At 50.3% G+C, this 12,425-nt stretch overlaps 1 protein-coding gene across 12 annotated transcripts in view; it reads right to left on the reverse strand.

Annotated features, from left to right (window-relative positions):
- Positions 1-12,425, reverse strand: part of LIMCH1 (LIM and calponin homology domains 1) — a 302,543-nt gene that overhangs the window by 254,218 nt on the left and 35,900 nt on the right. The window contains exon 1 of one of the 12 annotated variants that reach the window (XM_041742407.1): positions 3,280-3,301. The exons of the other annotated variants lie outside the window; for them this stretch is intronic. The gene's annotated coding sequence lies outside the window, so the exon portion shown is untranslated. Of the gene's footprint in view, positions 1-3,279; positions 3,302-12,425 lie in introns of those variants that run through there. 12 annotated transcript variants of the gene reach the window in all.

Here is a 12,425-nt window from a genome sequence, read left to right on the forward strand (position 1 = left end):
TGAAGTCTTTCAACCTCCGGCCCTCCCCTGTCCGAGGTCAGACTAGGTCTCCATGCCGTGCAGTCACATAGCATTTCTCCACGATGTCCCCGGTGCCTAGATCTCACGTACAGATACCTGGTGTATAGACGCTCAGCAAGTACTGGAGGGATGCAGCGACGGAGGGAAGGGATAATAATGTCTACCTCTCTTTCCTCGTAAGATGGAGTAAGACGTCAAGGTGAAAACACACACCGTAAAAATGCTTTACAAATGCAACTATTACGGGTTGAATTTGAGAAGACTGAGAGTCTTCAGTGGAGGCTAACAGAAGGGGGGAAAGTAACCCGATGAAGGTGCATCATTTCTTGGACTTTTTTTTTTTTTTTTTATGATAGTCACACACAGAGAGAGAGAGAGAGAGGCAGAGACACAGGCAGAGGGAGAAGCAGGCTCCATGCAGGGAGCCTGACATGGGATTCGATCCCGGGTCTCCAGGATCGCGCCCTGGGCCAAAGGCAGGCGCCAAACCGCTGCGCCACCCAGGGATCCCCCCATTTCTTGGACTTTGTAAACATCTAGAAACACAACAGGCAAGACTGCAGAATGGGGTTAGCTGGCCTGCCCCCAGGGTCAGGTCAGCGCAGAGTCAGGCCAAGGAAGAGCAAGGACCAGCGGGTGAAATGGAAACAGCAGGTGGTATCTCGTCCCGAGCAGATAGGGGCTGCGGCCCAGGAAAGTCACTCACAGTAGGTGAGTGGGCATCACCCATAGACAGGCAGCGTCTATGGACCACGCTGAACGTGTCCATGAATTTGGAAGAAGAAAAATTACATCTTAACTTCACTAAGTCTAACTGCAATTTACCCTTCCCTCCCACTAATAAACCACAGTAGACTCGTAGGACCACTTAGCAGAATCTGGGACTTGGTCACCAAAAAAGAATCTCTGAGCAAAGATTTTTTTTGTTCATGACATTACAATTTTAGATCCCGGAAACATATTTTACTGTCACGGTTACCCTGGAATTATGGTAGGTTTTTGATCCACCACTAAATCTTGTCATTGAATTAGCTTTTTAAAAAAAAGCACATATGGAGGGGCACCCGGGGGGCTCAGCGGTTGAGCGTCTGCCTTCAGCTCAGGGTGTGACCCCGGGGTCCCGGGATCGAGTCCTGTGTCGAGCTCCCTGCAGGGAGCCTGCTTCTCCCTCTGCCTGTGTTTCTGCCTCTCTCTTTGTCTCTGTCTCTATGAATAAATAAATAAAATCTTTTTTAAAAACAAATAAAAAGCACATCTGTAGAGGGCAGCCTGGGGGCTCAGTCAGTGAAGCATCTGACTCTTGATTTCAGCTCAGGTCAGGATCCCAGGATCCCGGGATCGAGCCCCATGTCAGGCTTCGTGCTCAGGGCCGTCTGCTTGGGATTCTCTCTCCCTCTCCCTCCACCCCTTCCCCTGCTCGTGTTCTCTCTCTCTCTCTCTCTCTAATAAATAAATACATAAAATCTTTAAGGGAAAAAAAAAAGCACATACATATAGCTCCATGTAAATTTAACATTTTCATGATTTATTCCAGCATAACTGGCTTCCTTTGCGGCCGCAGGTATATTATTTGATACATTTAAAAATTATTCTGTCCACAGGCTCCAGCAAACAAAGCGGTCCAGGGCATGAAAGACATTAAGGGCCCTTGGCCCTAAGAGGGTCCCTGAAGGGCAGAGACAAGCCACCTGCAGTCATAGACAAAGTGCCTGTGACCCAACAAAAGGGTGAGAGTAACTCTTTGGGGTTTTGCAACAAGTATAGAGAAAAACCGGAGGAACATTTCACTAACTCAAGGATGAGCTGACGCCCTAAGATGGCAAACGGGCCAATTACGTAGCAGAAACAGAAGCGCCGGGATCCCTGGGTGGCGCAGCGGTTTGGCACCTGCCTTTGGCCCAGGGCGCGATCCTGGAGACCCGGGATCGAATCCCACGTCGGGCTCCCGGTGCGTGGAGCCTGCTTCTCCCTCTGCCTGTGTCTCTGCCTCTCTCTCTATCTCTCTGTGACTATCATAAATAAATAAAAATTAAAAAAAAAAAAAAAAAAAAAAAAGAAACAGAAGCGCCCAACAACCCCAAAACGTGTGGGGCCCAAGGACTTGTCACTGAATGCACGGCTCAGGTTGGGCACTGCTGGCGGTGACGGACACCTCAGGGAAGGGGACGGTCCGGCGGGGGATGCACAAAGCTCCATATCTGACCCCAAGCAGAGGATTTGACCCCAAACATCCAGGGACAGGTGTAAGTACCTGGAGGGCAGGTTCCTCCTGGGAAAGCAAAGGACAGCTGCTAGGACGCCGGGGATGGGACAGGAGGCAATCATTCCTGGGGCAGAGGCGGGGGCAGAGCTCCGCTGGAGGCCGAGCCCGGGCTGCCCGACACGAGCCCGACACGAGCCCGAGACGCAGCGCCGGGTGGGATGCGGTGATCCGGAGGCCCCGGAACCTCAGGCTGCTTCCTAGGAAGGTGCGCGGTACCGGCCGGCCAGGGCCTCGCCTCCGGGTTCGGGGCGCCGCGTCCTCTACACATGGTCCTCCCCCCCTCCCCCGGTGCTTTCATTCAGATTCTGATACGTTAGTTTTTGTTTGTTTTTCCAGTTTACGTAAAAGGATTCTGGTAGCATGAGCTACAAAGCCCTTTAGGACTTCATCTGGGGCAACTCCTAACCCAGTGCCCGTCCTCAGCTCTTCTGAGGCAGAAAAGAGAGAAAGGAGTAACTTTTTTAGGATTTTTTTTCTCTTTTGTTTTCAAAGAGTTTAAATCAAAAAGGACTGCACTGGGGGAAAAGACTTTCATTAAAAGGACCAGAGAAGAGTGAATAAAGCTGGTTATTACTCAATTCAATCAACTTTTAACATGAAAACTAATTTAGCATTGGCCTTCTCGCTTGCAATGAGTAAACAGGGCAATTTTCACATTGTTTCAAATTACACTGCAGCTGTAATATCTGGCAACATTATTTGGGTAAATGAGCCAAGAACAGACTTCTAAAAGATTAATACAGTGTTACTGTATCATGACATCATTTATAGGAACCGCCCGCACGCCCCCACGTTCATTTCAATATGATTTCTGAAAAAAAGGCTCCGCCAGCTTTCAGCGGGGCCAAGCACCACCCTTCCCCACTCGGGTGCGCATGACGGCTTCCTGGACCACAGGGAGAACATCCAAAACTGTAAAGACTAATCAAATCAGTCAATATTTGCCCAATATCAAGCTCTGACCAGTTATCACTGGACAACATTTCCCGACTCACCTCTGTGGAGGAGAATCCTTCAAATCTGAAATGTCATCACGGAAACAGCCTACTAGCTACACTGACCCCCTTGACACTCTAGGCCCCGTGAGGCCCCCAGAAAACGTCTGCTGAATATTTCCTGATGAACCGACTTTAAAATTCAAGCCGTTGACTTCAGGTGCTCATGAGTAATAGTGAGTCAAATGTGATTCCTTACAAGTAATTTTTTTTTTTAATTTGGCACAAGGAATAAGCCAAGTCCTGGCATCAATTCAGGAACAAGAAGTCATACCATGGAATTCAAGTCAAGTAAGAAAGTCCTTATGTAAGTCATGGAAGAGAAAGTCCCCGAAATGAAGCAAGCACCTCTCGCACAGGGATCCACACACAATCCACGTGCTGGCCGAGTCATGGGAGGTAAATTTCATAAAACACTTTTAAAATTTTGAAAAAAAAATTTTAAGATTTATTTATTTGAGAGGGAGAGAGAGAGAGAGAGAGAGCACCTGTGAGCAGGGTGAGCAGTAGAGGGAGTAGAGAAAATCCTCAAGTGGACTCCCCACTGGGTGCAGAGCCTGACACAGACTCCCCAGGACCCCAGGTCGCCCCAATCAAGAGCCGCTTAACCAACTGAGCCGCCCAGGTGCCCCTCATAAACCACCTCCAATCAAGACGCCGATGCAGGCAGTGTCGGAGGCCATTGGTTCCCGCAGCCGAAGTGAAAAGCCTTGATTCCAAGACCAAACTGCTGAGCACCTTGGCATTTATGAGAAACAGCAAGACTTTTAAAAAGGGGAAAAAAAAAAAGAAAAAAAAAGAAACAGCAAGACTGATCTAAGTGCTAGAAGATTCCATGACAATAGTTCTTGGGGCCAATAATCGCCCCAATCTGGGAAGTTTACCCTTCAGTACAATCGAAGTAACTCCCAAAACCTTAAACCATCACAGACGCTTAAGAAAGAGCTAAACAGGGGATGCCCGGGTGGTGCAGTGGTTTGGCGCCTGCCATTGGCCCAGGGCGCTATCCTGGAGACCCGGGATCGAATCCCACGTCGGGCTCCCTGCCTGAAGCCTGCTTCTCCAGTCTTTTGTGTCTCTGCCTCTCTCTCTATGTCTATCATAAATAAATAAAAATAAATTTTAAAAAAAAGAAAGAAAGAGCTAAACAAAATGAAGATTTTATTTCAGGTGGAAACAGCACCTGCTGCCCTCTGGTCTCAGTGTCACACAAGAAACGACCCTCCTTAGTCCTATTTCTCACCCACTCCCTACTTCAGCCCGCGGCACACAGACACTCTACGGTGGCAGGAGGAAGATTGGAAAATCCAATATTTTTAACATGAGAATGTGTTTCGAGGGCCAGCAGGGAGGCTCTGGCTGTGTTTCTTGCCTCTACAAAGTCTTGATTTCCTCATTTCTGAAGTGAAATAATAACATACGTTGTGCAGCTTGTTGTAATCACAGAAACACACACCGCAGAGTCGTATTATGTTTACATTCGGTGACAGAAATGCCAACTACACGGGTGCCACGGAGGGGGTCCCCATGTGGACTTAAGATGGACCCTCTACTGCACTAAACGGGATGCTGGCATGAAAAGGTCTCGCTTTTTCACGAAATTGGCTCCTCGCTGCAAGTCAGCTATTAATTCATTCAACAAATATGTGCCGATTGCTCCCCTAGGCCCTTGGTGATGCTGCGGTGAACAAGGGCAGCAGAGGCCGTGGAGGTAACACTAAGTCAGCCGAGAAGGGTGGACGTTGAGGTATTTTAGGGACAACCGTGACTGCATTCACTTTTCACCCTCGGGACCTGCCTTTTAAGTTTAAATCCTACTCCCTGTGCAAGATGAGACTTGGAAGTGAATTTAAAACATAGATGCTTAAGGACGCCACGGAGGCCTCAGAGTAGCCGATGCCACTCTTTGCACGCTGTCACTAGGAAGCTAAAGACGCAAAAAAAAAAAAAAAAAAAAAGGAAGCTAAAGACGCGCTGGATGGGTGGAGGCTAGAGCACGAGTCCTGGGACGGTGCCCTCCAGCTTTCGCGGCCTTACACTTTCCTGTTCCCAAACACGTTTTCTCGGGTACCTGTTCCGGCGGTCGGCTTAGGTACGTAAAATGCTCCCACTGCACCCACGAGGAAGTCAAGGCTGGGGTGCTAGGTGACTAACAGAGCGATACAACCAGTAGATGCTAAAACTACAAGCCTCAAGATTTTTCCTTTTTCTTTTTTTTTTTTAAAGGGCTGGGGGGGGGGGGGGTTGGAGCGTGGCAACTTGAGCAGAGTGAAAGCAACCGTGACAGCCTAAGTGATTTTCCATGTAGTGTCTACCCAGCGCCGACATCCACGGAAGGAGCTCAAATTAAAGGCGTCGCTGTGGGCGTAAGCACCCAAGGGACGGGCCCTCTGGAGGGCCCGTCTGGGGTCACAGTCCAGCTCCGCCACACACTAGCCGTGCACCTGTGAGCATGTTATGTGACCGGCCAATGCCCAAACACCCTCATCTGCAAAAAATACCAGGAAAATGAGAGCAACTGAACGTCCTGCCGGGAGGATTAAATGAGTAGGTACTTGGAAAGGGGCCCTGAGAGCACCTGGCAAGTCGTGAAAGGAAACGTGATAGACACACCTAAACACACGCACACGGACTGCTGGCGGCCGCTTCTATGTGGATTGTTCACTCTCAAGACCCCACGCAGGCTGTCAAGGTCACGCAGCCCCTAAGTGTGAGCCCAGTTGTGTCTCATTCCAAACCCCATCCTTCCCATGAGCCTTTCAGAGAACATGTCACAGAATAATAGCTTCAAGAAAACCATTTTTCCCCTGTCCAGCCACCTCTGTTCAACCTTCTCGGACTTCATCAACCCAGAGATTGATTGATTGATTGATTGATTGATTGACTGATTTTCTGACTCCTTAAAGCATGCCCAGGCTGGACTCCCCACCCGTGCACGCTTGCCCCGTGGCTGCTTCACTTCCTCTATTGCTAAATCTGCCGAGTACGCGTCCCTCATCTGCTCAACCCGATATTTTGAGCGCCAGTTATGGACAAGACTCTGAGCAAGAGGAGGTATGAAATGAGGCCAGGCAATAAGTTTACAAGTAGGGACGCCTGGGTGGCTCAGGGCCTGATCCCAGGGTCAAGGGATCGGGTCCCGCGTCGGGCTCCCTGCATGGAGCCTGCTTCTCCCTCTGCCTGTGTCTCTGCCTCTCTCTCTCTCTCTCTGTATGCCTTTCATGAATAAATAAATAAAATCTTTAAAAAAAATAACTTTACAAATACTTTTTGTTTGTATTGTTTCCAGGAACATTATAACGCTCCCCCAAAAGGCCAGCATATGTACGTAGCAGCTCTGCTGAATGACAAAGTGAAATAATCACAACACCGCCCACCTAGAGTTTAAGAATCTGGAAGAGGAGCGGCAGTTGGCTATAACGGCTTCAATACTCAAATATTCAAGTCTAGACCTGGGCCCTTTGGTTTCGTCTTATTTTGCTTTTCTTAGCCTGGCGCCTTCCCAGAGGGCATGGGTAGGCCAAATGGCAACCGTGACATCACCCACCCGGGGACGCGGACTGCCCCCCACCCCCGGGCTCTGCATGTGGAGGATGGAGACCACACAGCACCCAGTGGGGAGTCTGGGCTCACGAGGGAGTTTCTCTCTTCTACCCAAATCCCAAGAACCGACACAAGGACCAACAGAAGACCTTTATGAGAAAGCGGAGGGACCCATTACCATGAAAGTGCTGGGCTCCACGAAAGGATCCCAAAGCCACAAGGCACAGCAACTGGAGCTGATACAGGGGACCCCAAGAACATCCCGGAACACCCGGAGCCACAGTCGCACATGCCTGCAAGCAGACGTGCCCACGCTCCCAAGCCACCAAAGCCGGGAGCTAATGTCACCAACTCTTCACCACGCTTCCGGAAGCACAGTGACTCTGGGAATCTTCTCGTCGAAACCTAACGTTGTATCCTCGCCGGGATCTTTCCTAGCGGAGAATCCACCCTGCCCGAGCTCAGAGCAATGAAATCACTACCACACACACCAAAGGAAGCTTTGATCATTTGATCATTTTTGATCAACAAAAGCAAAATTTTTGTTGCAATTTTTAAAAACGTTAATGCCAAACACCTTGCCAGCGTCCTCAGAACATGACCCTGCAATCCAGCCTCTTGCAGAGTCTTCAGAGACTCCAAGTCACAAAACAAAATCCTCGGCGTTTCAATACTCTCTTCAATACCGTCCAAACCCTTAGCTTCCACGAAGGAATGACGGCGACTTCGCCCGCGACCCGCCGCGCACGGACGCCCTCCTGGCCGCGGCCTCCGGAGCAGTCGAGTCACAGTCAAGTTCCCGACAGCATCACACGGCCGCGTGGATAATTTCCAAATAAAAGTCCAAGTAATCAACTAAAAGAGCGACTGTAAAACCCAGTCATTCCGAAAGCAGACTTCCCAGAAACCATAAACCAGGTAGTGCTCTTCGCCTGCGGTCGGAGCAGGCCTACGAGGGCGTTTAGCGCTCCCCATAACGAGGTTTCTCCAAGGCAGAGACACTGGACCTGGTCCCAGAAGGACTTACTTCAGGAGAATGAAGTCAGTAAAAAGAACGTTGAAGTGATTGAGGGAGACTTTGTTACATCAGAATAAAGGGTGGGGAGGTGGTGGGGTGGGGTTTGGGGTGGGAGGTGGTGATGGGGGTGGGGTGGGGGTGGGGAGGTGGGGTGGGGGTTGGGGTGGGGGGTGATGGGGTAGGGATGGTAATGGGGACAGTGGGGGGGTGGGGTGGGGGTGGTGATGGTGATGGTGGTGGGATGCGGTAGGGTGGGGAAGTGGGGGGATAGGGGTGGGGGTGGGGGGATGGTAGTGGGGGCGGTGGGGGGGGGTGGTGATGGTGGGATGGGATGGGGGTGGGGAAGTGGGGGGTAGGGGTGGTGATGGTGGTGGGATGGGGGTTGGGGTGGGGGGGTGATGGTGGTGGGATGCGGTGGGGGTGGGGAGGTGAGGGGGTAGGGGTGGGGGTGGTGATGGGGGTGGGGTGGGGGTGGGAGGATGGTAGTGGGGTGGTGGTCAGGGAGTGGGGAGGTGGGGGGCGGGGGTTTTAATTTCACAACCATTCCTTTTGTACAGCACAGTGGGGAGACGTGCTCCCTCGAGCCCGGGGACCCCCCAGCAGGCCGCGGTGCCCCATACCTGAGCCCGCGCCCCACGCCCCCCCACCCCTCTGTGCCCCCCACGGGACCACTCCTCTAGAATAACTTTACTTATTATTCAGAGGTTTTCTCGGGTGACCCGAATGACGCATAATAGTCATGTGACCCTACAGGTAAACCAGCAAGGGGAAAATCACGTTACCAATAAAACTTTAAGATATTAATTGAAATGTTTAATAAATCATCGTTTCGTTTTGCGTTTTAATTGAAACTGCTTCATGGAAATACTGAGAAAAACATACCACCAAGGATACAGTTTGCTCACTGCTTGGTCATCAAATACGTAGTAAGAACCGCAGGAGGACAGCGCGGTAAAGAAAACGGGTCCGGTTCATGCCCCAAGGAAGCTAAAGAATAACGGACTCAAAAGAAACACACACGCGAGAAATCGATAAGGCCGTAAAAATGAGTTAAAGAAACAAACAGCAAAGAGTCCACAAGTAAAATAAAATCAAGAAAACAAATAAATCAAGGCTTCCATTATGTTCTTGATATACGATAGGTCAACAAATATTTACCGAAGGGATAAAGGAACGAAGGAATGAAGAAAAGAATGAACGGACAAACACGCCCTGGGATCACTTCTGTGGCCACCGCCTCCGCCTGCAACGTCCGTTTGTCGAAATGCTCCGAATCTTTAAAAAAGAAGACTCTGTCGGGGGGCAGCCCGGGGCCCGGGGGGCCGGCACCGCGCCCGCCCCAACCTGGACGGAGCCTGCAGCTTCCCGAGGGGAGGCGGGAACGCTCCTGAGTGTGGCCCAATACAGGAAATCTCCAAAGATCCAAGTGAGTGTTTTGATGATCCTCCTTTAGAACAAATGTGGGGGATCCCTGGGTGGCGCAGCGGTTTGGTGCCTGCCTTTGACCCAGGGCACGATCCTGGAGTCCCGGGATCCAGTCCCGGGATCGAGTCCCGCATCCGGCTCTCCGCAGGGAGCCTGCTTCTCCTTCTGCCTGTGTCTCTGCCTCTCTCTCTCTCTGTGTCTCTCATAAATAAATAAATAAATCTTTAAAAAATAAAAATAAAAAAATAAAACAAATGTGGACGGAAAAAGGGAGGCAGAGAAGGGAAGGAGGGAGGGAAGGCAGGAAAGAAAGGGGGCTCCCACCATCCCATCCTTTCATCCAATGGAATCCCCTGCCGTTCCAATTCTTCGTCCCAGCAGCGGACAAGGCCATGGAATTAAGGAGATTAGCGAATCCTGCCACGGGAATCCCACACACAAGCAGGCCTACCGAAACAGACCGGCTGGAAAATACACAGGATCGACGCAGGCGTTAGCGGACTGCAGGGTTGCTATCGGGAAACGGTGGGTCCCTTAACACGGGGCAACGCTGCGGTTCTTTACATCTTGAATTTCATGTTATAAATCAAGGAGGAAATTCCATCTGCCGCCCTTTGTCCACGAGAAAATTTAGTCACAAAACGTCTGATAGACAGTTGAGGCATTTTTGCAGCATTCAGTCTATTATCTTAGATTTGATTCACGAGGGTCCTTTAGTTTTTGGATTTGGGAAACGGGGCACGATAAGGACACAAAACCATCACCATGAAGTATTTCGTCCTTGCCTAACTCCTGCTCGTTTCACTCTGAGTATTTGGATAGATCTTTTTTTTTTTTAATAAAACAAAAAAGCAGGCTCCAAGGACACTTGAATGTATTTAGCTTTGAAATTCCTGTTGCAAATTTCAAGGTGCAAAGTGTGATCCATGGCTAATCGCTCACGTTGTCACCAAAACGTGTCCTAAAGTTGACTCTCCAGGCCCGGTGCTCCGTACCTCCCCGTTGGTTTCCTCCTTATGCCCGTTTGAGGTCTACCTAGAAAACAACAATGAGACCCAAACTGTACCCCAGAGCCCGGGGCAGCTCGCAGCCCAGTAACGATGCTGGTCGCTGTTGGCGCTGCACCCCTGCTGGGCGGAGGGCACGAGGGGGCGGGGACACGGCACCCCAGCTTCTGTCCCCGCAGCTCACGGCATCTCCAGCCATTGCCCCTGCAGGGTCCCAGGTAAAGCCGGCCTGTGCCCTACACTCCAGGGAGGCGCTGCGGAAACTAGGGGGCTGTGCACCCCGCGCCCTAAGGAGAGCGGAAGCACGGGGCTGGGAGGGTTCCTGGGACACGCCCGGGCCTCAGCCTTCTGTCCTGTAAGCTGACCTCGAAAGACCTCCTCAACGTCCCTCTGCTAGGACCAGGGCCGCCCGCGGGCTCCGACACTTGCCCTCTTTTGTTTTAGCTAATGCACCTCTGCTTACCCCACGCCCCCACCCCCAGCCACGCTGACACGGATCACGCTCTTTCTGCTCTTTCTACATGCCCCCTGCACCCGCACCCGTTCAGCCTATTCGTGTGTGTGTATCGGGGGGGGGGGTCCTCACTTATTTATTCCACTGAGCCGTCTCCGTGTCCAAGCAAATAAATAACGGAGTCTGTGTCGTATAAAAACACCATGTTTGTCAGCGGAAACAATGAGACAAAGCAACAAGGCCCCGTGCGTTAAGCCTCACACGCAAACTGACCTGATTCTGTGACGGCACCTCCCATGCCCGCTTCCCCCCTGAGCAGGCAAGGAGACAAAAGGCAAATTTTAACGTATCTCTGCAAAGCTTAAATAACGCATCACACGGCGGCAGGGCGACGGGTCCCCTGGAGATGTTAACTGGCTGAAATCGTTTTGCGGGACTCTCCTTTTATGTCTGCAGACCCCGATGCACAAGGAGCTCCGGGTTTCCGCCAGGATCAAAAAGGAGCTGTCTCCCTGTGAGGCGTTTGGAGCTGTTGGCTGGCTGGTGCATCCAGGGGTGAGGAAGGTGGGAGCAAGGAGTATTCTTAGGTCTTTTCGGTATCCCACAGCCGTGCTGTGCTTGGGATGGGGACACGTGGGCAGGGAGTTCTTACTCACGCATTTTTTGTTGTTCATCTTTTCCTGCAAGATTTCGAAAGAGAAAGAGAATTCCGATCTTTTGGAATTGACTATCAGAAGCCTGCCAGGCAGCCCACTCCAGACTTGGCAATCAGAGAAATATGCACAAAGCTACCTTGTGCAGAAACTCGGAACCTCTCAGATTTCAGTTCAGATACAGAAAAGACACTCGCTGTTAGCATTTTCCCAGGGTCACGGCCAAACTTTTCCTTCTACCTGCTCACAGCCCGTTGGAGAAGCGAGGTTCCTCCCTGAGCCTTTATAACTACTAAAGAGATACATGAGGAGCTTGGACAAAATACCAAAAATATGGTTTCAAGATAAATAAAGCAATGATGTTGCTAACCCACCGAACTCAGTCAGATGATGGAAAAGTAAAGGAACTGGTGGGACTTCCGTCCTGGCCGCCTTAAAATCCTTGCCTACTCGGGTCCCGAGTTGCCAGTATCACTTGTGCTCATGAACAGCCTTAGTCGATGAATGGGATAAAGGCAGGAATCCAAAGCTCTCGGATGGTATCTTTTCAGGTTCTTAAAATATATGGGTTTATGTGAGAATAGCTCCCAAAGAATCTGGTATATGGGCTACGTTTGTCTTAAAAGTTACCTTTATGCTTGTTCCATTGTCAGTTCAGATGTTTAAAGGGTTCAATTTATTTATTTATTTATTTATTTTAGGGGGATCCCTGGGTGGCTTAGCGGTTTGGCGCCTGCCTTTGGCCCAGGGCATGACCCTGGAGTCCCGGAATCGAGTCCTGCGTTGGGCTCCCTGCATGGATCCTGCTTCTCCCTCCTCCTGTGTCTCTGCCTCTCTCTCTCTCTCTCTCTATGTCTATCATAAATAAATAAATAAATCTTTAAAAAAAAGAATATTTATTTTAAAGGGTTCAATTTAAAGAGCAATGATCATTGGAATAAACCAACATTATCTAAAGAGTCCTTTCAGCTTTTTAAATACCCAAAGTTATCATATTTCCCCTCCAAAATGACATAAATGCACATATACAAAACTCCAGATATTAT

Source organism: Vulpes lagopus, unplaced genomic scaffold (assembly GCF_018345385.1).
Source record: "Vulpes lagopus strain Blue_001 unplaced genomic scaffold, ASM1834538v1 ctg48, whole genome shotgun sequence".
NCBI classification, from domain to species: Eukaryota; Metazoa; Chordata; class Mammalia; order Carnivora; family Canidae; genus Vulpes; species Vulpes lagopus.